The sequence below is a fragment of the Scyliorhinus canicula genome, chromosome 4 (assembly GCF_902713615.1).
Source record: "Scyliorhinus canicula chromosome 4, sScyCan1.1, whole genome shotgun sequence".
In the NCBI taxonomy this organism is placed as follows: Eukaryota; Metazoa; Chordata; class Chondrichthyes; order Carcharhiniformes; family Scyliorhinidae; genus Scyliorhinus; species Scyliorhinus canicula.
The window spans coordinates 18,272,622-18,297,214 of NC_052149.1; the positions used below are offsets into that span (position 1 = coordinate 18,272,622).

The 24,593-nt window shown below is 48.0% G+C and overlaps 2 protein-coding genes across 5 annotated transcripts in view; both read left to right on the top strand.

Annotated features, from left to right (window-relative positions):
* The window catches only part of LOC119964388 (volume-regulated anion channel subunit LRRC8D-like), a 67,725-nt gene that overhangs the window by 8,995 nt on the left and 34,137 nt on the right, over positions 1-24,593 (top strand). The window contains exon 1 of one of the 4 annotated variants that reach the window (XM_038793788.1): positions 16,974-16,994. The exons of the other annotated variants lie outside the window; for them this stretch is intronic. The gene's annotated coding sequence lies outside the window, so the exon portion shown is untranslated. Of the gene's footprint in view, positions 1-16,973; positions 16,995-24,593 lie in introns of those variants that run through there. 4 annotated transcript variants of the gene reach the window in all.
* The window catches only part of LOC119964389 (volume-regulated anion channel subunit LRRC8C-like), a 145,481-nt gene that overhangs the window by 8,962 nt on the left and 111,926 nt on the right, over positions 1-24,593 (top strand). The window lies entirely within an intron of this gene.

Sequence of the window (24,593 nt, forward strand, 5' to 3'; positions counted from 1 at the left end):
CATCTTAGTAAATCTGTTCCTGCAAATTGCACGAGACGATGCCTGAACCATTGTTCCTATCTTTTTGGAGCTCATATTGATTAACTTGCTTAATTCGTTGAATAAATGTTATCTCATTTCTTCTTTGGTTGAAGAATTACTAAAGTAACCCTCAAAATGCAAAGTTCAATTACTCCTGCACATTAACTTAGTCAAGTGGAACATATTAAAAACATTTGTCAATTCTGTATTTCCCCCACAATACAGTTAATTTGTTACAATTATTGGACCCATGGATAAAATGCTGTTACGCAGACAACAGTCCCATAATGTGTTAAGACCTGTTTTTCATTGATCAAATTGCAGGCTGATCGAGGATTTTTCTCCTTGAATCTTGTTCACATGAAGTCACCACATTTTATGTGCTCTGCTACTTTAATTGGATGAAAACAATAAAGATCTAAATTAAATGTACTGAGGCATGTATTTGTAGTGTTTGTATTTGTGAATGTACCGTGTACATCCCCAGCCCTGAACAGTACAATTCTCAGGCAGCAATAACTTTTAAAAAATATATATTTTTATTCAAACAAAATTTTTCGGTATTACGAAAATAGCCCTAACATGACACAGCCCATCCAAACCAAGTCTCATACAAAGACTGCCCCCACCCCACAATAAAAGTCCCGGATAAACTGACTGACCCATCCTCCCCAACAGTTAATGGTAACCAGTTTCCCAAAAAAGGCAATGAACGGCTGCTACCTTGGGTAAAACCCGTCCACTGACCCCCCTCATCAAATACTTGATCTTGTCAAGGTACAGAAATTCCAACAGGTCCCCTAACCAGGCCAAAACCTTAGATTGCACCGGAGATGTCTACCCAGGAAAGACTCTCCTCCGGGCTATTGGCGAGGTGAAAGCCTACACGTCTGCCACCATCCCTTCCTACAACACTGGCGAATCCGACCGTGCGTGTAAGGGCCTGGTTTAGCACAGTGGGCTAAACAGCTGGCTTGAGATGCAGAACAAGGCCAGCAGCGCCAGGTTCAATTCCTGTACCAGCCTCCCCGAGCAGGCGGCGGATTGTGGCGACTAGGGGCTTTTCACAGTAACTTCGTTGTAGCCTACTTGTGACAATAAGCGCTGATGATGAGTATTATTGTTATTACTTGACCCATTAACGTGTATGTCATATAGATAAAATTGCTCTACATTCAACCTACTTAGAATTTAATCCAAAATAATTTGATCCATGGATCTTTGAAAAAGAGCAGGAATAGATGTTATTCCAAAAGGATGTCTTCTGTAATGAGGCAGACCCTGGATTAATAGTTTTAAAATCTCCACAAATTTATGCTGAAGGTCCTAGCTTTTGACATTTGGGTGTGCTGTCTGGCTTGATTTTTAGGTGTAGCTCAACTCCAATCATAGAGCCGAGTGAATCTTTGAACACTTTCTCGTACTTCTTCATAAGTTGTTGGAAGTTGCTCTTTGAATCATTAATTGAATGACTATTTCCCAGTTAAGCCTAATGTTATCCAACCATGCTCTGTCAAATTGAGCAGGAACGTTTCCATGGGCAATGTGAAGAGACAACTTTACTGTCTACCCATTTGCTTCTACTTTCACCATAATGTATCCTTTTAATGGTACATCCTCTTCAGTATATGACCTTAGGATCACATTTGGCTCTTTTAAAGGCGGATGGTTCAGATGATAAATTATTTCCGTTGACAATACTGATGTGGCCGATATCCACTTCCATTTTAATTTCATGACCATCAGGTTTTGGCTATGCCAGAGGGGCAACACGGTGGCGCAGTGGGTTAGCCCTGCTGCCTCACGGCGCCGAGGTCCCAGGTTCGATCCTGGCTCTGGGTCACTGTCAGGGTGGAGTTTGCACATTCTCCCCGTGTTTGCATGGGTTTCATCCCCACAACCTAAAGATATGCAGGGTAGGTGGATTGGCCACACTAAATTGCCCCCTTATTTGGAAAAAATGAAATGGGTACTCTAAATTTAAAAAAAAAGTTTTGGCTACGCCCAAAAATGTTGATCTTGATCGTCCTGCATTGGCAAGTCACCTAACTTAAGCTTTTGCAATAGCTTGGTTTCACTATCTTTTGGTGATCATGAGTTTGAACCATATAGATATGACTAGATTGTTTATTTGTATTGATCTTCCTGCACTTCCTTGGTGTCGAAGTTTTCTGAGCCCAACATGCTTTGCAACGTGGCCCTTCTTGCCACAGCTCTTGCATGCATTTGATTTACTCCAGCATTCCCCTACTGAGTGTCCAACCTGTATACAACAGTGACACGGCATAGGGCTGCAATGGTGCAACTTTGAGGTATAGATCTTCACTCCAGCCCATATCTGCGAAGCTTATGTTGCAAGTTCCATCGATGTGCAACTTCTACCACAGCTTTCAGAGTTAAATCACTTACAGTAAGCTGTTTCCTCTGAATAGCTTCACTGTGGAATCCACAAACCAGCCTGTCTCAAAGAGTATCATCTAGTGTGGTACCAAATTCACAATATCTAGCTAACCTTCTTAAAGATAGCAACAGTGAAATGGTTTCACCTTCTTCCTGACTAAGGTGGTAGAATCGGAACTTTTCTGCAATCAATAACGGTTTGGGAGAGAAATGTTCACTAAGATTTTCATTAAGTCACTGATGGTTTTGCTGGGTGAACAAGGTTCTGTAGCAGCATAAACATTTTGCGCCCAAGTGAGCTGAAAAATGTTCCGACCTTTAGGTCCTGTGTCTGATTAGCTTGGAATCTTTCCTCACATGAATTCCATGTTTCATAATCCTCATCAAGCCTGTCCATGGTGCCCGTTTATTCCCGCCATTCTTGGATCCTGGCTCCTAGGGTCTACTCTTCCTCACGTGATGCAGAACCGTCAAGAATTTATTCCCAGACACACACCAATGTCCTAGAAAATGGAATGGAAAATGTTAGAAAGGTGGCAACTTTCTGAAGTGTGATGGGATCTAAATCCATTGGCTTGTTGAGAAGCTTGGTGCAGCCTGGCACAAAATCGTCTCAGGACATGGTAAACTTCCTGGAGACGCACTTTGTCCCCTAAGCAGAAAAGTTTAGGTTTCACAAAAGAAACCAAGAAGAAGGAGAAAGAATCAATCCGACACGTTAGAAGGTGTCGTCATTGACTAAGTTGCTGAGTTGCGTGGACGGACAGGGTCTTCCAAACATTGAGCTCCGCGACAGCGGATGACTCTGTTGTCGGGAGTTCTGGTTATGCCAGTCTTTAATGTTACCCAGTGGCTTCCTTTGCTGTCAGCCACCCGCCCGTCTCCCATAACCCCATCCAATGATGATCCGACACTCCAACCCTTCAGAACGGATGGTGTTAAAAGGACCCAGGCTGGTTTGTGAATCGGAAATCAAAACCCAGAGCGTCTCTTTATTAAGAGAGTTTATTGACTTGTTCAGTCTTCCAGCTCTCCGCCCACTCAGCCCAGCTATCCCCTATTTGCACGTGCTCAAAGACAATACCCATCACCGGTTTCTGTAACCGTGACGCTGTAACTGACAAGGCGTTAATGGATAATGTGGCTGAAGAGCCCCATTTGCCTCCTTTTGATGTTACAGTATTTAAGAGTTTTGCTTTTATTCCAGCCTCACTCAGTACTCATTTTCCTCACCAAGTCCACCCTTAGGATCCTTCTAAACACCCTCAGCGGAATTCTCCATCGGCGGGATCCTCCACGCCACCAGCAGCCCACCCACGCCCGCGGGTTTCATGTTGCAGCTTTATAGAACCTTAGTTGGGCCACACTTAAGAACATAAGAACTAGGAGCAGGAGTAGGCCATCTGGCCCCTCGAGCCTGCTCCGCCATTCAATGAGATCATGGCTGATCTTTTGTGGACTCAGCTCCACTTTCCGGCCCGAACACCATAACCCTTAATCCCTTTATTCTTCGAAATATAGTGTACAATTCTGGTCGCCACCTTACCAGAAAGACATGGAGGCTTTGGAGAGAATACAGAAGAGGTTTACCAGGATGTTGCCTGGTGTGGAAGGCATTAGCTATGAGGAGAGGTTGAATAAACTTTGGTCACTGGAATGACGGAGGTTGAGGGGCGATCTGATAGAAATCTACAAAATTAAGAGGGCCATGGACAGAGTGGAGAGTCAGGAGCTTTTTCCCAAGGTGAAAGAATAAATTACTAGAGGACATTAGTTTAAGGTGCGAGAAGCAAAGTTTAGAGGAGATGTGCAAGGGAAGTTTTTTTTACACAGAGGGTAATGGGTGCCTGGAACTCGCTGCCGGATGAGGTGGTGGAAGCAGAGACGATAGTGACGTTTAACAGGCGTCTTGACAAATACATGAATGGGATGGAATAGAGGGATACGGACCCCGGAAGTGCAGAAGGTTTTAGGTTAGACGGGAAGCACGGCTCGGAGGGCCGAAGAGCTTTTTCCTGTGTTGTACTTTTCTTTGTTCAAACTTCCATGGAGGAGAAATCTTATTTTTATCCAGCTTGCTTTTGATATACATACTGCTTGTGGATCAAAGTTGGCTCTGTGTCTCAGACAAACACGTTTATCTAGTGAGTTGTTTTTCTGAAAGCTATGAATACGAGCAGGAAGCAAAAATATATCTTGCGTGGATTTTGATTGCATGTGAGCTGGTAATGTTAGGAAATGGATCACTCTGTAGTTGAGGCCTCTAGTGGCGACATGAGACACTACCATCAGGTATAACAATGTTTGATGCAAAGTAGTGCTCCTATTCATCTGCCCCAACTTCAAAGATCTCCGAGAGCTTGCATTAATGCCCCATTGTGCACTCATTTCCCATGGGCCCTTTCATTACCAGCAGTGGGAGAGGACTTTCATCTCATCAGTGTTGAAAGGTGCAAGGTCAGTATCTAAACTATTGCGCCTTGTAATCTATCATTCTCCTGCCCGAGTTCCTCCCAAGTTCGATCCTGGTGATCAGTGCAAATGTGGTGAACGAATCGGGCTTTGGTTAAGGTGCTGCAGCATTATCTTGGTGTAGTGTGCCCACATTCTTTTCAACCAACAACAAAACAATTCAAATAGAAATGTTTCTGTCCATGTGCCTGTAGGGACCATTTAGAACTCGTTCTTTGACATACCCGGGAGAATGTTTTGTGCAGCACGCAATTTTGTTTCAGTGGCATGGAATAAAGGAAACACAGCTTGTTCCAGTTTCAGCGTTGAGCTTGTTCTGTTTATGTCTGTCTGAAAGTAGTTGTGCCCTGAATTATGTCTCACACGGGTTATCTCCAACAAAGGGTTCAACATTGCAACTCGCAACAACATAAACATCCTTTTGAAGTAACCCTCTCTGCTTTCCACAGGATTGTGTGTATGGATACAGTAATGATTCCAGCATTTTATTATTCCGCAGGTTAATGCCACAATCTGCCTGTGATCAGTTCTGCGCTTTCTTTGTTTACACAACTTGTCCAAGTAAAAGATAAACTGGTACAGATAGCCTGTAGTGAGAGTTAATTCCAAGATAATCAAGACTTTGACCCGATCCATAGTGGACCACAGTTGACTATGGGCACGATGTACCGGCCACGTCACGTCCGATCGGAAGTGCGATGTGGCCGTTAGATGCTGGGTGAGGCCTGCTGTGGGCTTCCCGGCAGCCACTACGCCTTGCAGGAGCTATCCACGTCCCATAAGGCGGTGTGACCAAAATCCCACAATGGACAGAATCAAGTAGGCACACTTATGTAGGTTTTAAACCTACTAAGGCCTACTTACCCGGAATCTACTGGCCTCCCGGCATCTCATGGCCTCCCCAGGAAGTCCCCAGGCGGGCACTGTTTAGTACTGGTCCACATAAACATGGACCAGGCAGAACGGCATCCAGTGGGTCTCCCATGCCATCAGAGGCCTATGGGTGGCTAGGGATAGTGCAGAGTGGCCTCAAGGCCCTCCCCTTGGAATCTGAGCACCGTGGCACTGGCAAGGGAGCTGACTGGTGGTGGTTTAACCTGAGGATCACCACACCTCAGGCGAGGGGCAAGGTGAGAAGATGGGCCTTCATGAATAACCTCAGCCAGCACGGGATTGAGCCCACGCTGCTGGCCTTGCTGTACGTTTGTGAGCATTGTGCTAGATTACTGAAGCCCTGCTTAGTTAGATTGAAGTTTGCTTTTTATTTACCAGATAATGAAAATGTAATTAACCCGAAAGTCTCCTTTTAAACCTTGATTGTCTGGGTCGGAACAGAACCTGGGCACGATTTACCTTATTGGGGATAAAGTCTCAAGACGAGCATGTTTAGCTGTGTGTTTTTCAGCGCTCTCTAACTTCCACACAGGGGACCCGTTTCTGGGGGTGGGTGGGAGGGAACTGTGTGTGTGGAGAGGGTTCCTTTAGATGAGGGCCCCCTGATTACAGGGGCCCCTGTGTGTGTAGAGGGGGTGTGGGGGGAAGGGGAGGTCAGGTCACCCCACCCCCGTACCTGGGGGGAGCACCCAGGCAATCCAGGGGTGGAGGACTGCTGTGTGTGCGTGCGCGCGCGCGTGCACGTGTGTGTCCGCGGCCGGCAGGATGCAACTCGCTTATTGTCACGCCCTAGTCGCCACATTCCAGCGCCTGTTCGGGGAGGCTGGAACGGGAATTGAATCGTGCTGCTGGCCTGCCTGGGTCTGCTTTAAAAGCCAGTGATTTAGCCCAGTGTGCTAAACCAGCCCCTATAATGAAGTTACTGTGAAAAGCCCCGAGTCGCCACATTCCGGCGCCTGCTTGGGGAGCCAGTTGTTTAGCCCACTGTACTAAACCAGCCCCGTGGCAGCCCGATAGTGGGTTTCCCTGGCGGTGCCTCGTGTTCCACATCATGCATAAATTTGCATGCGTGGAGCACTGAATTGCATCCCGGTTAATGACCCCAAGGGGTGCAATTCAGCTCCAGCGGGAGAATGTAGTTTCCCAAATGGCGGAGAATTCTACCCCTGAACTTTGCCGTTGAGTTACCCGCACGTTTGCAGCGGCCATAACCTTCCTCTCCATTGCGAGTGCTCAGCGTGGGCACTTGAGCTAGAGAAAGAATTGTCTGCTCTCAAATTGATTTCTTACACAACTGAAAGAGCTTTTTCAATATTTCACAATTAAGTCCTCATTTGGATGAATGGATATTGTGGTTTGAGCACTGTTAGTAATTTGAACTGTGATTTCCTTGATAATGTCTTTCTTACTATTCGTCATAAAGACCAATTAATGTACACACTTCCTGTAGAGATCAGTTTGTGGCTCTCCTATAATACAGAATTTTTATGTGGCTGATACCAAGTGTGTCATCGGGTTACTGCTAACATGCAGCGTGGGCCCTACAATCTAATTTCTGGGACACACAAGTTCAGCTTATTGGGATGGTGACAGATGTAATCTGCATGTTGTTGGCAAGTATTCAGTACTTGCTTTGATGCACTTTGTACTTTCAAGATCAATGTACTTGTGAAGCACTCGAGTCCTAAAGCCCAACATGGAATCTGCAGTTGGGAGCTGTTCATTCCGACTCAAGTTTATCCCTGTACCCCTTCAGCTACAGTTCTTTAGAAAGAATCAGCATATCCTTGTACAGATTCATTAAAAAAAACATCCTTTTTTTTTCATGCATCAGCACAGCTTTAATAATATTGATGTCAGTGAATTCTTCAAAGCACCTAACCGTATAATAATAAAGGCCTCACTGTTACTTTTAAACACCATGGAACTGTGGCATGCTTGAACAGAAGAATAATTCTTGTGACTTGCCTCAGTTGCCACATGCCCACTTTTTAAACTAGGTTACTGGATACTGTACTTGGATTCTCTACTGTGTATGGGCTGCTGTACAGATGTGCTCCGTAGACAGTGGACGGAGTTTTCCGTTCTCGCGATTAAGGGCGGGAACGTTAGCATGGATCCCGCGGAGTGGCTGAACACCTGGGGTGGAATTCTCCGCAAGGCCCGACGCCGTCGTGAAACCTGGAGAGGTTCACGACGGCGTCGGAAGCCTCTCCCGGCCCCCTATTCTCCCCTATCCGGGGGATAGGAGGGCCGTACCGGGAAACTTGCCGGCCGGGCATTCTCCCTGGCTTCAAGGCCCGGCGCGCCAAGAATGACGCCGTGGCGGAGCCTAATGACGTCAGCCGCGCATGCGCGGGTTGGACAGCTCAAACCCGCGCATGCACGGTTGCCGTATTTCCCCTCAGTCGCCCCCGCAAGACGTGGCGGCTTGATCTTGCGGGGCGGCGGAGGGGAAAGAGTGCGTCCCCTTGAGACACCGGCCCGATGATCGGTAGTCACCGATCGTGGGCCAGTCCCCTCCCGAGCATGGTCGTGGTGCTCGATCCCCGATCCGCCCCCCCAGACCCCACACTTAGCTGGCGCGCCATGTTCACGACGGCAGCGACCAGGTGTGGTTGCCGCCATCGTGAACAGGTCGGGAACGGCAGGCCGCTCGGCCCATCCGGGTCGGAGAACCGCGGGCCGCCGTGAAAAACGGCAACCCGCGTTTCTCCGAGCGGCGTATCGGAAAACCGGACACGCCATTTTGGGGGGTGGGGTGGGGAGAATAGCGAGAGGTGCGGGAGCGCACCTCCCGCTATTCTCCCACCCATCGTGGTTGCGGAGAATCGCGGCCCTGATCTTTTACTAGTCAACTCATTAATTATGTATCAGCGCGGATCTTGGTGAATCTCGTCAGCATCGCATTGCAAACAGCACTGCCATTACATCATGGGGCTAAAGGTCTTGGCACCATATTTAAAGGTCATCCGTACAGCCATTTACTCAGTGTGGGCTCAGAGCTCGGCAGTACTCCTCCAGTGTACTCATGGCTGCAGCTCAGCTTGAAGACATTTTCAGATCTGGCCAACCACATCTCAGGACATACGAGGGCGTCTCCAGGATTGACTTTTGCTCATTGTAGATAAGGACACTGCCGGCGACACACCCAAGGTTGGGCCAACCCTCACTGTTGCAGTGGTCCAAGATTGCCAGAATCTTCACCTTCTAGAGGCCCCACTGCCTGTTTCTCTGTAGGCCCTTGCTCCTCTTGACCCTGTACCAAGGATGGCGCTGGATCCTTCTCTTCATTTGGAGGAGAGCCATCAATAAGGTAGCCCTGCCTGAGGTGATACATTTAGTGAGTATGTCTCTACAGGTTTCCCTCCGTCTCAAAGCAGTGGCCTGTGCTCAGCCCTTCATCTGGCCTCTGCCTAGACATGACATCGCCCCCCCCCCCCCCCCCCCCCCCCTTCCAGCTGAAGAACCAGAGATGAGTGTTCCTTCAGTTTGTACATGAATGCGCATAGAGACATTGCACTGGGTAATGAGAGCCAGGTGCAAGGAGTGTGGAGCATCCCTCTGACATTCCACTTGTTTCCACTACACTCGGGACTCCAGTGAGGCCATTGCCTTGGCAGCACAGAGAAACTAACTGCATTACCCCGTGTTAGCCATGACCATATTTACCCAGTAGGATGGAGGTTTGGAGTCATGCATTGGTTACCATCCACCAGCCATGCCTCATGGAGGCATCCATATGCTTCCGTATGCTAGATGGGGACTCTTCTTCTGAGGTAGTATGGGCTGAGGTTAGAAACAGGAAAGGAGAGGTCACTCTGTTGGGAGTTTTCTATAGGCCACCTCATAGTTCTAGGGATGTAGAGGAAAGGATGGCGAAGATGATTCTGGAAAAGAGCGAAAGTAACAGGGTAGTTGTTATGGGAGACTTTAACTTTCCAAATATTGACTGGAAAAGATATAGTTCGAGTACATTAGATGGGTCGTTCTTTGTACAATGTGTGCAGGAGGGTTTCCTGACACAATATGTTGACAGGCCAACAAGAGGCGAGGCCACATTGGATTTGGTTTTGGGTAATGAACCAGGCCAGGTGTTAGATCTGGAGGTAGGTGAGCACTTTGGAAACAGTGACCACAATTCGGTGACCTTTACGTTAGTGATGGAAAGGGATAAGTATACCCCGCAGGGCAAGAGTTATAGCTGGGGGAAGGGCAATTATGATGCCATTAGACATGACTTAGGATGTGTTGGTTGGAGAAGTAGGCTGCAAGGGTTGGGCACACTGGATATGTGGAGCTTGTTCAAGGAACAGCTATTGCATGTTCTTGATAAGTACGTACCAGTCAGGCAGGGAGGAAGGGGTCGAGCGAGGGAACCGTGGTTTACCAAAGAAGTGGAATCTCTTGTTAAGAGGAAGAAGGAGGCCTATGTGAAGATGAGGCATGAAGTTTCAGTTGGGGCGCTTGATAGTTACAAGGAAGCGAGGAAGGATCTAAAGAGAGAGCGGAGACGAGCAAGGAGGGGACATGAGAAGTCTTTGGCAGGTAGGATCAAGGAAAACCCAAAAGCTTTCTATAGGTATGTCAGGAATAAAAGAATGACTAGGGTAAGAGTAGGGCCAGTCAAGAACAGTGGTGGGAAGTTGTGTGTGGAGGCTGAGGAGATAAGCGAGATACTAAATGAATACTTTTCGTCAGTATTCACTCAAGATAAAGATAATATTGTGGAGGAGAATGCTGAGACCCAGGCTATTAGAATAGATGGCATTGAGGTGCGTAGGGAAGAAGTGTTGGCAATTCTGGACAAGGTGAAAATAGATAAGTCCCCGGGGCCGGATGGGATTTGTCCTAGGATTCTCTGGGAAGCCAGGGAAGAGATTGCTGAGCCTTTGGCTTTGATTTTTAGGTCATCATTGGCTACAGGAATAGTGCCAGAGGACTGGAGGATAGCAAATGTGGTCCCTTTGTTCAAGAAGGGGAGTAGAGATAACCCCGGTAACTATAGGCCGGTGAGCCTAACGTCTGTGGTGGGTAAGGTCTTGGAGAGGATTATAAAAGATACGATTTATAATCATCTAGATAGGAATAATATGATTAGGGATAGTCAGCATGGTTTTGTGAAGGGTAGGTCATGCCTCACAAACCTTATCGAGTTCTTTGAGAAGGTGACTGAACAGGTAGACGAGGGTAGCGCAGTTGATGTGGTGTATATGGATTTCAGTAAAGCGTTTGATAAGGTTCCCCACGTTCGGCTATTGCAGAAAATACGGAGGCTGGGGATTGAGGGTGATTTAGAGATGTGGATCAGAAATTGGCTAGTTGAAAGAAGACAGAGAGTGGTAGTTGATGGGAAATGTTCAGAATGGAGTTCAGTTACGAGTGGCGTACCACAAGGATCTGTTCTGGGGCCGTTGCTGTTTGTCATTTTTATAAATGACCTAGAGGAGGGCGCAGAAGGATGGGTGAGTAAATTTGCAGACGACACTAAAGTCGGTGGAGTTGTAGACAGTGCGGAAGGATGTTGCAGGTTACAGAGGGACATAGATAAGCTGCAGAGCTGGGCTGAGAGGTGGCAAATGGAGTTTAATGTGGAGAAGTGTGAGGTGATTCACTTTGGAAAGAATAACAGGAATGCGGAATATTTGGCTAATGGTAAAATTCTTGGTAGTGTGGATGAGCAGAGGGATCTCGGTGTCCATGTACATAGATCCCTGAAAGTTGCCACCCAGGTTGATAGGGTTGTGAAGAAGGCCTATGGTGTGTTGGCCTTTATTGGTAGAGGGATTGAGTTCCGGAGCCATGAGGTCATGTTGCAGTTGTACAAAACTCTAGTACGGCCACATTTGGAGTATTGCGTACAGTTCTGGTCGCCTCATTATAGGAAGGACGTGGAAGCTTTAGAACGGGTGCAGAGGAGATTTACCAGGATGTTGCCTGGTATGGAGGGAAAATCTTATGAGGAAAGGCTGATGGACTTGAGGTTGTTTTCGTTAGAGAGAAGAAGGTTAAGAGGTGACTTAATAGAGGCATACAAAATGATCAGAGGGTTAGATAGGGTGGACAGCGAGAGCCTTCTCCCGCGGATGGAGGTGGCTAGCACGAGGGGACATAGCCTTAAATTGAGGGGTAATAGATATAGGACAGAGGTCAGAGGTGGGTTTTTTACGCAAAGAGTGGTGAGGCCGTGGAATGCCCTACCTGCAACAGTAGTGAACTCGCCAACATTGAGGGCATTAAAAAATTTATTGGATAAGCATATGGATGATAAGGGCAGAGTGTAGGTTAGATGACCTTTAGCTTTTTCTCCATGTCGGTGCAACATCGAGGGCCGAAGGGCCTGTACTGCGCTGTATCGTTCTATGTTCTATGTTCCTTCATCCTTGCCTCTGACCGCAGCTGATGGTAAAAGGTACAGAATGAAAGGCAGCTCCACCCCTTGCTGGGACCTCTTTGCTATGAGACCAATGAGCCAGAATAAGCCTGCTGCAATGTGGGATTTAACCACAAGAGAGGAGAACACAACTCAATATGTTTGACATCCAGTTACTTCATTATTAGGGTGTCCCTTTAGTCGGCCATTTGTGCTGATCTTGAACGTAACCCACCCAAAAAGACCCTTGTCCCACTTCAAGGCATCTCAGCCACTGGCTAATTGTGTGGTCAAGGTCAGATTTGAGAAATTGTGTAGGTCACCTTGCGTGCTGTCAGCCACTTTCTCCCCCCCCCCCTCCCCAATTGTCATCAAGCATCAGCTCTACACCCTCACCCATGACCCACCAATATCACCATTCCTCTCCACTCTATTACCCTTGCAATTCCTCTTCTTGCCTTGAACCTTATTACCAGCCAACTCCACATGCCTCCCGTACCCTCAGAGCTACTATCCCCATGCCCACTCTGATCCTGCCCCCTCCTGATATCCGAGCCACCTGTTTAGTCCCCCTCCGTGATTCCCCCAAAAGACCTTCACCAACTACAGAGTCTCACCATGGCCCTGCCACCCTACTGCATCACACTCCCACCTCTGACAGTGACTGTTCCCTCTATTCACCAATACCTTAAGTTCACCTCTCAGGACCCTACTGTTGACATCACCAACCCTGCCCTCTGACATACTCCCTCTCCTTCCCCAGACGCTCTGCCGTCCCCTCTGCCCTGGTAAGCTTCCACCAAACCCCCTCCCCCCCCCCTCCCCCACCCAGCCTTCCCTCCACCCTACTCCCTCCCCTCCAGCCTTCACCTGCCTCCTGTGTGCAGCCCTGGCGGAGCCTTTGCTACCAGCACTCACAAAGTGAGTGGTTCCCTCAGAAGGTATAAGTAACATCCTACTGACCTCAAAGTCTTGTAAGAGGTGAAGTTCAAATTCAGCAGTTTTTGGTGGGGAGGTGGCAGGGTCCTTTTCCACCTCCCTCACTGAATTACAGAAATACGCAGCGGAGCAGAGTCTCCTCAATCCATCGAGTCTGCACCGACGCATGAAAAAAACCTGACCTATCTACATAATCATAATCCCATTTGCCAACATTTGGCCTTTAATGTTATGGCATGCCAAGTGCTCATCCAGGAACTTTGTAAAGGATGTAAGGCATCCCGCCTGTACCAACTTCCCAGGCAGTGCATTCCAGATCGTCACCACCCTCTGGGTAAAAATATTCTTCCCCCCCCCCCCCCCCCCCCAAATCTCCTGCCCTTCACATTGAACCTGAGTCCCCTTGCGACTGACCCTTCCACTAAGCTGCTCCCTGTCTACCCTGTCCATGCCCCTCATAATCTTGTACACCTCGATCAGGTCACCTCCCAGTCTTCTCTGCTCCTCAAAAAATTCCCAAGCCTATTCAACCTCTCTTTATAACTAAAATGTTCCAGCCCGGGCAACATCCTGGTGAATCTCCTCTCCATCCATTCTAAGTGCAATCACATCCTTCCTATAATGTGGCGACCAGAATTGCACACAGTACTCCAGCTGTGACCTCACCAAGGTTCTATACAAGTCCAACATGACCTCCCTGCTTTTGCAATCTATACCTTGATGCCTTTTTCGCCCACCCTATTAACCCGTCTGTCCACCTTCAGAGATCGATGGATAAACACGGCAAGGTCTCTTTGTTCCTCTGAACTTCGCAGTGTCAGGCCATTCATTGAATACTTCCTTGTCAAATTGCTCCTTCCAAAGTGTATCACCTCACACTTTTCAGGTTAAATTCCATTTGCCACCTTTCTGCCCATTTGACCATCCCATCTATATCTTCCTGTAGCCCAAGACACTCAACCTCCCTGTTAACCACCCGGCCAATCTTTGTGTCACCCGCAAACTTACTGATTCTAAACCCCCCCTCCCCTCATAATCATCTATGTCGTTTATATTAATGATGAATAATAAGGGACCCAGCACAGATCCCTGAACACTGGCTTCCAGTCACTACATCCGCCCCACCCCCCCCAAAAAAAAACTATGTTCTAAATTGTCGCTGGTGGGATCTTCATTTTATGAGGTGGTCTTGAATGTGAATGGGTTCACAGGATCACTCTGCTGGAAAAACAGGAGAAACAAACTTCCAAACCAGATTTCCGCTGGCGAGAAAGTGAATTTCCTATTGCACCAAATTCAGTGCCTCCGACCGCTATGATTCCCACTGCTGGTGAAAGCAGGAAATTCCACCCAATATGTATAAATTGCCAAGAGCGGCCCAAAAAGTGGAAAGACTTTGACGTACTTCTGGACTTCCCTCTTCCCCTCATCAGCACATCCTTTCCAGGGCTGAATAGGACCTGTGAACCCTGCTTCCATATTTCTGCCATTAGCTCCTGACTATCTGCAGCCTCCATGCCATCTGGTGTCTCCTTTCCTGCTATGAAGAAGTGCCTTGTCTCTGCCCATCATCATCAGATGAGTTAAGGCTGGAAAACTACAAAAAAAAATCACCGATGTGAATCTGCGTCTAGTATCTCGCACAATATCAGACTGCTCTGTAATGAAGTTATTTCTTTCCTAAATTTGGTGGTGGGTGGGAGGGGGGGGGGGGGGGGGGGGGGAATTTTCTGGCCCCGTTTTCCACAGATGCAAATCTCATTATGGCCGCTAACTCCCCAGAAGGGGCCACAATGGGATTTGCGCCGGGGAGATCTAACTTTGCAATGTTCCCTCCCCCCCCGCTGGCGATGTAATCGGGTTCACGTCCAGCGAGGTCACGAACCTTATTACCATGAATTCGAATTCATTTTAATATTCAAATGCAGCTTTACGCCATAGTTACCAGATCTCTCCCCCCCCCCCCCCCCCACCACCACCACCACCACCACCAATGGTGTGACGTGATACTGGCAGGAATCACTGCTGGTTTCCAAAAATGGAAGCCAGTCGTGATGAGCACACTGGGGCTCACAGGTTCACTTTGAGATCGGGGTGCCTTTTAAAAATGGCGCCAGATCTCTGAATCACAGCTTTGCTGGCAAATTTAGCCCCCCCCCCCCCCCCCAAAGCTGGCTGTGTGATCCTCTCCAGCGCTTTGAAAATGTAGAGTGCAGTTTGATTTGGCTGCAAAAGGCAACTGTGAAAGCCACCAGCGTCGCACGGCTTTTCTCGCCTGATCCAGCACTCTGTGCAATCTTTGGAAAATTCCATCCATGGAATGTGAAAGTTCACCTCGCTAGTGCAATCTTTATGGCAGGCGATCTTCATGCTTTCTCTATAAAGGGCTGTATGGTCACTTTCACCGAATGGTCTTCCTCACACTGACGCTTTTCTTTACAGAACTCTTGTCAACGCTAACTTGAGGTATTTAATTGGAAGCATAGAGAGAGAGAGGCCCGATGAGGAGCAATGCAGGAATGTGGAACATTCTTAAGCGTGCATTTAATCCAGCTGTCCAACAGCAACAGATAAGAGTGCGGGGGGGGGGAATAGTTAATGTGGAAATGGAATTACACTGAAAGAATGAAGTCATCGAGAGTTGTCCCTCCTGCCTTTGACGCCTCCGTATTCCAGTTCCTTCTGTTTAGCTCATCCAGGAATTCAATTTTTTGAAGTATTAAATTCTCACCTGCTGTTTAATTATTTTGTGGAGAGCCAAAGGGATTAGGAGGCAAGAGATTGGCCTGCAATGCCATTGCCTGGATTCTCTAGTCTGCATTCACTAGCAGCGTAGCCAGGCTCACAGAGACTAATTGCAACATCTCTGCAGCACCATGGGGAAGATGGATTAAACATAGACTGGAGATTGAATCTGTAACTTACTTTTGTAAAGCTCAGTTACTTATTGGAAGCATTTGCAAAATCATTGACAGATCAATGTTAAGCAGACCTGACCAGCCTTGGATCTGAAGGTGTTACTCATTGCGCACAGTCAGAGGTTCTGAGACTAAACAAGGACTTGTGGAAAAGACGGTCTTTGCTGTGTTATTGTAAACAAGCCTGCTGAGAAGAAACCGGGAAGAGACAAGAAAGTAGGCTACGCAACCTGACTGCTTTTACCCTTGCAACAGAATTTTGGCCGCTGTTTGTATGGAAAGAAGTCATGAGATTTATTATGACCCCTTTTTGTCACTGTGGTGCAGTGTGTATATATGCCTTTCATATCTGGGTTTGACTGCAGGCTTAATTTGATGGAATTAATGTTTCCTTTCAAAGAGAGTTATGAAGGTCATTTGAGAAGTGTGTTTAGGTCGTCTCAAACTCTGTCAAGCCAAAGAAAAACCTCTACTTCAGCACTGAATAAGCAGCCTTAATGGCTCCACAGAAGAGTGTTGTGAGAAGCAGATCTTGGCACATTTAGAAAGAAAGACTTGCGTGTATTATAATGCCTTTCATAACCTTTGATGCCCTAATGCGTTTTTACAACTAATGAAGTCCTTTTGAAGTACAGTCACTGGTGTAATAGCGAACAGCAATCTCCCACAAAGAACAATGTGGTTAACAACCAGATTGTCTGTTTTCTGTCATGTTTGATACCTGAAATTAGGATAAGAAGAATCGCCAAAAAGGAAATTAGCTGGTGGGGATATATTTAAGTTTGACAGTATTTTATCACCAGTCATGAGTTTCGTGGTACATCTTCCACAACTCTTGCTTTTTACCACTTGAATCCGAGTGGGGAGGGCCTGACGCATGTCCATGCCCAACGCTGCAGAAACATCTCACAGGGTCTTTACTCAAATCGGGCTAGAATTCACCTTCAATCAGAATTGGACTAAAAATAAACAGTCACGTAAGTCTCCACTTTTATATCACTGTCTCTACCAATAATAATATTGATGTGGAGATGCCGGCGTTGGACTGGGGTGAGCACAGTAAGAAGTCTTACAACACCAGGTTAAAGTCCAACAGGTTTGATTCAAACATGAGCTTTCGGAGCGCAGCTGAGTTCACCTGAGGAAGGAGCAGCGCTCCGAAAGCTCGTGTTTGAATCAAACCTGTTGGACTTTAACCTGGTGTTGTAAGACTTCTTACAATAATAATATTGTTCACAGCTCATTCCTTTTCTCGCGCACAACCAAGAAGTTTAACCACATTGGATTATCTGTACTAATTTTACCTTTTTTGAAATGATAGATATACATGCTTAAAATAATGTAAACGCTGGAAGTAGACAGTAGGCTTTTAATATGTAAAAGCGACAGGTAGGTCCATGTTTTGGATGTCAATAAAAGATCAACAGCTGAAATATTTACCATCTCTTTGCGGCATTTTCCACTTCTGATTTATTACATGTTGTATGGAAGAGATATTAGGTGACAAAGTGGAGCCTGGCTTGTTTTGTCAATAAAACACTGCCCTCTTTCCCTTCCTGCCGTTTGTACTAATTATTGTAATGCGACAATGTATTTGACAAGGTCCCTCATGGCAGACTGATAACAGAAGGTAAAGTCACACGGGATCAGAGATCAGCTGGCAAGATGGATACAGAGCTGGCTTGGTCATAGAAGACAGAGGGTAGCAGTGGAAGGGTGGTTTTCTGAATGGAGGATTGTGATTAGTGGTGTTCCACAGGGATCAGTGCTGGGACCGTTGCCATTTGTAGTACATATAAATGATTTGGAGGAAAATGTCACTGATCTGATTAGTAGGTTTGCGGACCACAAAGGTTGGTGGAATTGTAGACAGCGGTGAGGACTGTCAGAGGATACAGCAGGATTGGAGACTTGAATGGAGAGATGGTAGATGGAGTTTAATCCGGACAAATGTGAGGTAATGCATTTTGGAAGGTCCAATTCAGGTGGGAAATAAATATAAATGGCAGAACCCTTAAGCGTATTGACAGGCAGAGGGACCTGGGTGTACAGGTCCACAGATCACTGAAAGTGGCAACACAGGTAAATAAGGTAGTCAAGAAGGCATACGGCATACTTGTCTTCATCGGCCGGGGCGTTGAGTATAAAAGTTGGCAGTTGCAGCTGTACAGAACCTTCGTTGGGTCACACTTGGAATAAAGTGTTCAATTCTGGTTACCACGCTACCAGAGGATGTGGAGGCTTTGAGGAGGGTACAGAATTTGATTTGATTTATTATTGTCACATGTATTAGTATACAGTGAAAAGTATTGTTTCTTATATGCTATACAGACAACACGTACCATACACAGGGAAGGAAAGAGAGACTACAGATGTAATGCTACAGTTATAGCTAGGGTGTAGAGAAAAGATCAACTTAATACGAGGTAGGTCCATTCAAAAGTCTGATGGCAGCAGGGAAGAAGCTGTTCTTGAGTCGGTTGATACGTCACCTCAAACCTTTGTATCTTTTACCTGATGGAAGAAGGTGGAAGGGAGTATGTCTGGGGTGCGTGGGATCCTTAATTATGCTGGTTGCCTTCCCGAGGCAGCGGGAATTGTAGACAAAAGTCAATGATGGACTGGGCTACATTCACACCTTTTGTAGTTTCCTGCTATCTTGGACAGAGCAGGAACCATCCCAAACTCTGATAAAACCAGAAAGAATGCTTTCTATGGTGCATCTGTAAAGGTTGGTGAGAGTCATAGCTGACATGTCAAATTTTCTTAGTCTTCCTCTGGGGAATTGCAGTTCATATGGTGCACCAGGCGTTGGACAAAGTGCCACATAAGCAGTTTGTTGATGAAGTTGAAGTCCATGGAATAAAAGGGACAGTGGTGGAAAGGGTATGAAGTTGGCTGAGTGAAAGGAAAGAAGAGTAGTGGTGGATGATTGTTTTATCACATTGTATGTGATGGACCTCCATGAAACTGGGCCTGTGATGGGCCTCCATGAAACTGGACCTGTTGGGCCTGCATGAAACTGGGCCTGTGATGGGCCTCCATGAAACTGGGCCTGTTGGGCCTGCATGAAAGTGGGCCTGTGATGGGCCTCCATGAAACTGGGCCTGTGATGGACCTCCATGAAACTGGACCTGCATGAAACTGGGCCTGTGATGGACCTCCATGAAACTGGGCCTGCATGAAACTGGGCCTGTGATGGGCCTCCATGAAACTGGGCCTGTAATGGGCCTCCATGAAACTGGGACCGTGATGGGCCTCCATGAAACTGGGACCGTGATGGGCCTCCATGAAACTGGGCCTTTGATGGGCCTCCATGAAACTGGGCCTGTGATGGGCCTCCCTGAAACTGAGCCTGTAAAGGGCCTCCATGAAACTGGGCCTCCATGAAACTGGGCCTGTGATGGGCCTCCATGAAAGTGGGCCTGTGATGGGCCTCCATGAAACTGGGCCTGTGATGGGCCTCCATGAAACTGGGCCCGTGATGGGCCTCCATGCAACAGGGCCTGTGATGGGCCTCCATCAAACTGGGCCTGTGATGGGCCTCCATCAAACTGGGCCTGTGATGGGCCTCCATGAAACTGGGCCTGTGATGGGCCTCCATGAAACTGGGCCTGTGATGGGCCTCCATGAAACTGGGCCTGTGATGGGCCTCCATGAAACTGGGCCTGTGATGGGCCTCCATGAAACTGGGCCTGTGATGGGCCTCCATGAAACTGGGCCTGTGATGGGCCTCCATCAAACTGGGCCTGTGATGGGCCTCCATCAAACTGGGCCTGTGATGGGCCTCCATGAAACTGGGCCTGTGATGGGCCTCCTTCAAACTGGGCCTGTGATGGGCCTCCATCAAACTGGGCCTGTGATGGGCCTCCATCAAACTGGGCCTGTGATGGGCCTCCATCAAACTGGGCCTGTGATGGGCCTCCATCAAACTGGGCCTGTGATGGGCCTCCATCAAACTGGGCCTGTGATGGGCCTCCATCAAACTGGGCCTGTGATGGGCTTCCATCAAACTGGGCCTGTGATGGGCCTCCATCAAACTGGGCATGTGATGGGCTTCCATCAAACTGGGCCTGTGATGGGCTTCCATCAAACTGGGCCTGTGATGGGCCTCCATCAAACTGGGCCTGTGATGGGCCTCCATCAAACTGGGCCTGTGATGGGCCTCCATCAAACTGGGCCTGTGGTGGGCATGTGATGGGCTTCCATCAAACTGGGCCTGTGATGGGCCTCCATCAAACTGGGCTTGCAATCCCTCAAGTTTTGAAGAATGAGGGTTCATCTCCTTGAAATTCAGAACGTTTTTACAGGGCGTGACGGGGTGGGTGTAGGTAAGATGTATTCCTCTGGCTGGTGAGTCTAAAACTAGGGGACGTCATCTCAGGATAAGGGGCAGGCCATTTGAGACTCAGATGAGGAGGAAGCTCTTCACTCTTGACGGGTGGCGAATCTTTGTTAATGTTATATTCCAACCCGATGAGGAGCAATTCCTCCTTTCGGAAGATTGTGAATCTTTCAAGTTCGGAACCCTAGTGCTCATTGGATAGTCGAAAAAGTGGGTATATTGAAGATTAAGATCAGTAGATTTTTCAGCAATAAGGAAATAGAGGGATTTGGGGATAGGACAAAAAAATGTGGTTCATGTAGCAGATCAGCCAAGTTCTTGCGGTGGAGCGGGTTGCAGGGGTTGTATGGCCTGCTCCTCCTATCTCTCGTGCACTTATTTATGAGCCTTAGTTTTTAATTTGGATGTTGCAAAATCTTCCGTCTCCCCTATCTCCTGAATCCAATTCCGTACCATTTGACCAGGAGACCGCTTTAAACAATAAATGACGGCTTTGATAATGGCAAATGTGAATAATGATTTTATTTTTGCCAAGTTCAACTCCCGTTTTGCTGTTGGTAGATGAGAATGGTAGACTGGCCGACTCCCTTGGTTACTCTTGTTTTCCTGTTTCTGTGCGTTGCTGTTTTCCTCTCTGCTGTTTCACAGACATAGTTCTCCAACCCTGCCACTAGCTTCAGGAATAATTCATCATGTTCTCCTCTCTCCTCTTGCCTCGAGTTGAATACCAATGGGGGCAGGGAAGAGATGAATAATAAGTCACGAGACACGTAGCATTTATTGAAATCTCCAGTTGTGGAAATGATCCAGCTCCTTACTCCGGTCCAGAAGCCGCAATTTCTTTGAAACCATCAAACTCTTCTTTCCTCAAATCCGCACTGAATGCTGATTTTGGATTTTTTTTTTTTGTCCAAACAAAAGACTAACCATTTCCTCAACTTAATTTCTGTGCTCAAGCAGTCAGTCCCACGTGCCCTCGCCTGCGCGCAATTTCCTGACGTGAATGTTAATACAACCAGATTTTCTGTTGGTTAGTTATTAACACAAGCTGCTTTGTGCACCTCGAACCCCCCTGGCACTGTTACAGAGTGACTCAACTGCAACCTGTTAAATAATGTCCCGCCAACTCATTTAACTTGTTCTCGTGCGTCTCCTTCCTGGCCCTAATTTCCATTGATTGCTAATCCTCTGTGTACCCAAAGCAGTTTTTGTATCGAGATGAGGTATAAATCTGGCTGTGCCTCGACTTAAAAAAAAATATTATCCCCGGTATAACAGATGCTGCAGTTTAACATGATGCTGTTGCTAATCTTGCAATGTAGCTGGAACTCATTTGGGAGGGAAAAATAGCGCCGCCTAGGCATAAGCAGCTCCTCGTATAGAAGTACCGTCTGCATTTTAAATGATGGAAATTCTAACCAACGCTAGACATTTTCATATTTGGATTACTTTTCTAAATATCTGACATTTATTTTCCTCTTGGTGGCAACTTTGAAGGTAACACGTCATGAACTCCAGTGTGTATTTTTAGACTCCATTTAGCAACGTTTACTGTCATCTATGAGTCAGTGCCCTGTAGATTCTAAAGCCACTGCACGTTATGTCTGCTGCACTAATTATATCTAATTTAAAGGAATGCCTTTGGGGATTTACAGCTGGATGGAGGGTGGATACCAGGAATATGATGACTCAAATTGAGGCAATACTGTGGAAGGTTCTTGTATAACCAAAAGGTGTTTATTAAGAACAGGGGGAAAGTTAACTCTCCTCGGGTCTCTGAAATAGGCCTTCATTCTACCCTGTCCGGGCCCTGCTCCCAGGGCCCTGTGATCTTCCCCCATTGCGGGACTTTGCGCGCTCGAACCAGTCATGTGGACAGCGAGGGGTCGCCCCTTGAAGGGGCCTCGCTAACACAGGGAGATACTAGAACAAGGGGATACAGTTTAAAAATTGAACTCCCCCATGGGAGATGAGGAGAATTTATTTGTCCTCAAGAGGGATTACCTTGCCCAGAGAGCAGTGGAGGCAGTGACGTTTGATATTTTTAAGACCGAGTTAGAAAGACTCTTGATTGACAAGGGTGTCAAAGGTTATCGGAGGGAGGTAGGCTGGAAAGCAGAGGTGAGGCCACAATCGGATCAGCCATGATCTTATCAAATGGATGGAGTTGGCGCAGGCGCAAGGGACCAAATGGCCTAATCCTGCTGCTAGCCTGTATGTTCGGAGTGGGAAGGAGAGGAATGTAACTTGGGTGAATTCAGTGTAATTGGAGATCTGTCAAGATTTAAAGGGAGCAAGACAGATTAGAAGAAGCACCATACTTGTCGGTGATCTTCTGTGGCCAGAATTCTACGTGAAGAAAACAGGTGCGCACCCAATCCGAAATCGTGTGAAATCTTGCGAGGTGACATCGGGTGAGCACCCCGTCGTCGTCGCAAATGCAAACGATATTACACTTGAGGGACCAATTGAGGCCAATTCTAAACTAACTGAAAGGAATCTTTCACCGCTCATGAAATTTTGCGACCGTTGCCTGGGCAACACAGCAGGCAGCTAACATGTTTTCCTCGAGTTCTCAGCCAAAGGCTCTGTCTCCTTAGATTAGAGTTTATTGCTGTGGGGGCTCCACTGGCAGGGTGTATCCAGCACCATGGCTGCAGACTCCTCCGTCATTGTGGCCTCAGCAGAGGCGGTGATCGCTGGCAGAGGGACGGAGGAACTGCTGAGAGGAACCCCCCGAGACCATGGGCGGTATTTACCGTCCTCGTCGTGCCGAATCTCGCAAGAGGCCCCTGAGGTGATTTGTGACGCTTGAGACCGGGCCTCCCGAGTCGCGATCTGGATCTCGGCCACACTGGAAGTGGGGGGGGGGAGTGAAGGTGTCTCTCTGGTGGCTTCCCCGAGGTGGGGGGGAAAGGGAGGAAGACAGAGAGAAAGAGATCAGGGCCGGGATTCTCCCCTACCCGGCAGGGCGGGGGGTACCGGCATAGCGGAGTGGCGCCAACCACTCCGGCGTCGGGCTTCCGCAAAGAAATTCTCCGCACCTTTGGGGGCTAGGCCCGCGCCGGAGTGTTTGGCGCCACGCCGACTGGCGCCAACGGCATTTGACGCCCGCAGGCCGGCGTCGGGGCTGGCCGAAAGGCCTTCGCTGGTTCGCGCATGCGCCGGTGAGTCAGCTGCCGCTGACGTCACCACCGGCGCATGCGCGGTAGGGGAGGTCTCTTCAGCCTCCACCATGGTGGAGGCCGTGGCAGCGGCGGAAGAAAAACTGGCCCGCCCGCTAATCGGTGGGTCCCGGTCGCGGGCCAGGCCACCGTGGGGGAACCCCCCGGTGTCCGATCCCCCCCCCCCGGGGGCCTGCTTGCGCCGCCAATCCCGCCGCCACCAGAGGTGGTTGAAACCACAGCGGTGGGTTTGGCCTCTCAGCGGCGGGACTTCGGCCCATCGCGGGCCGGAGAATCGCCGCAGGGGGCTCGCCGATCGGCGCGCCGCGATTCCCGCCCCCGCCAATTCCTGGGTGGCGGAGAATTCCGGCCATGGCGTGGGCGGGATTTCCGCCGGCCCCGGACGATTCTCCGACCCTGCGGGGGGGTCGGAGAATTTCGCCCCAGGGCAGCCAGGCACTGTGGTGCTCTGATCTGCGATGGTTAGTGTGGCCTCAGTGAAGAGAAACTCCCGAGGCCAAAATAAACGGCAAAGTGCCGTTAAATAGCGAGATGTTTTGTCAATGCCACAGTCGCTGAGTAATACCCCGCTGATCATGCCCAAAATCAGACATCGATATTTTGGTTAAATCGCGCCCCATATTCAGCTGGTCCGCCGGTATGAGGTTCGTTTGAACCTCCTTGCTCACCAAGGCGCCCATCAGAGAGAGTAGGTGCCACATCCATCTCTCATACTGGCAATTACCCCCTGAGGTTATTTTCCTCAGTATTTCTCTCTGTGCCAGATGTGCCTCCTGGTATCTCCGTGTCCCGTTCTGTACTACATAGGAAAAGTACAGTGAGAAATGAGCATCCGGTCTATCAAATCTTTCCCAATCTAATAGGTGCAGGAGCTTCATGCATTCTCTTGTCTCAGCGTTCAACTAGACAGTGAGAGGCTGTACACCAAAGGGTGAAAATAATGTGTGACCAATTCACGTAATATTGCAGTGTATTGGTGCAGTGTAAGATAAACAGGTAAAACTGTAAATATAGAAGGATAAATTATACATGGGGAGAGAGAGTAG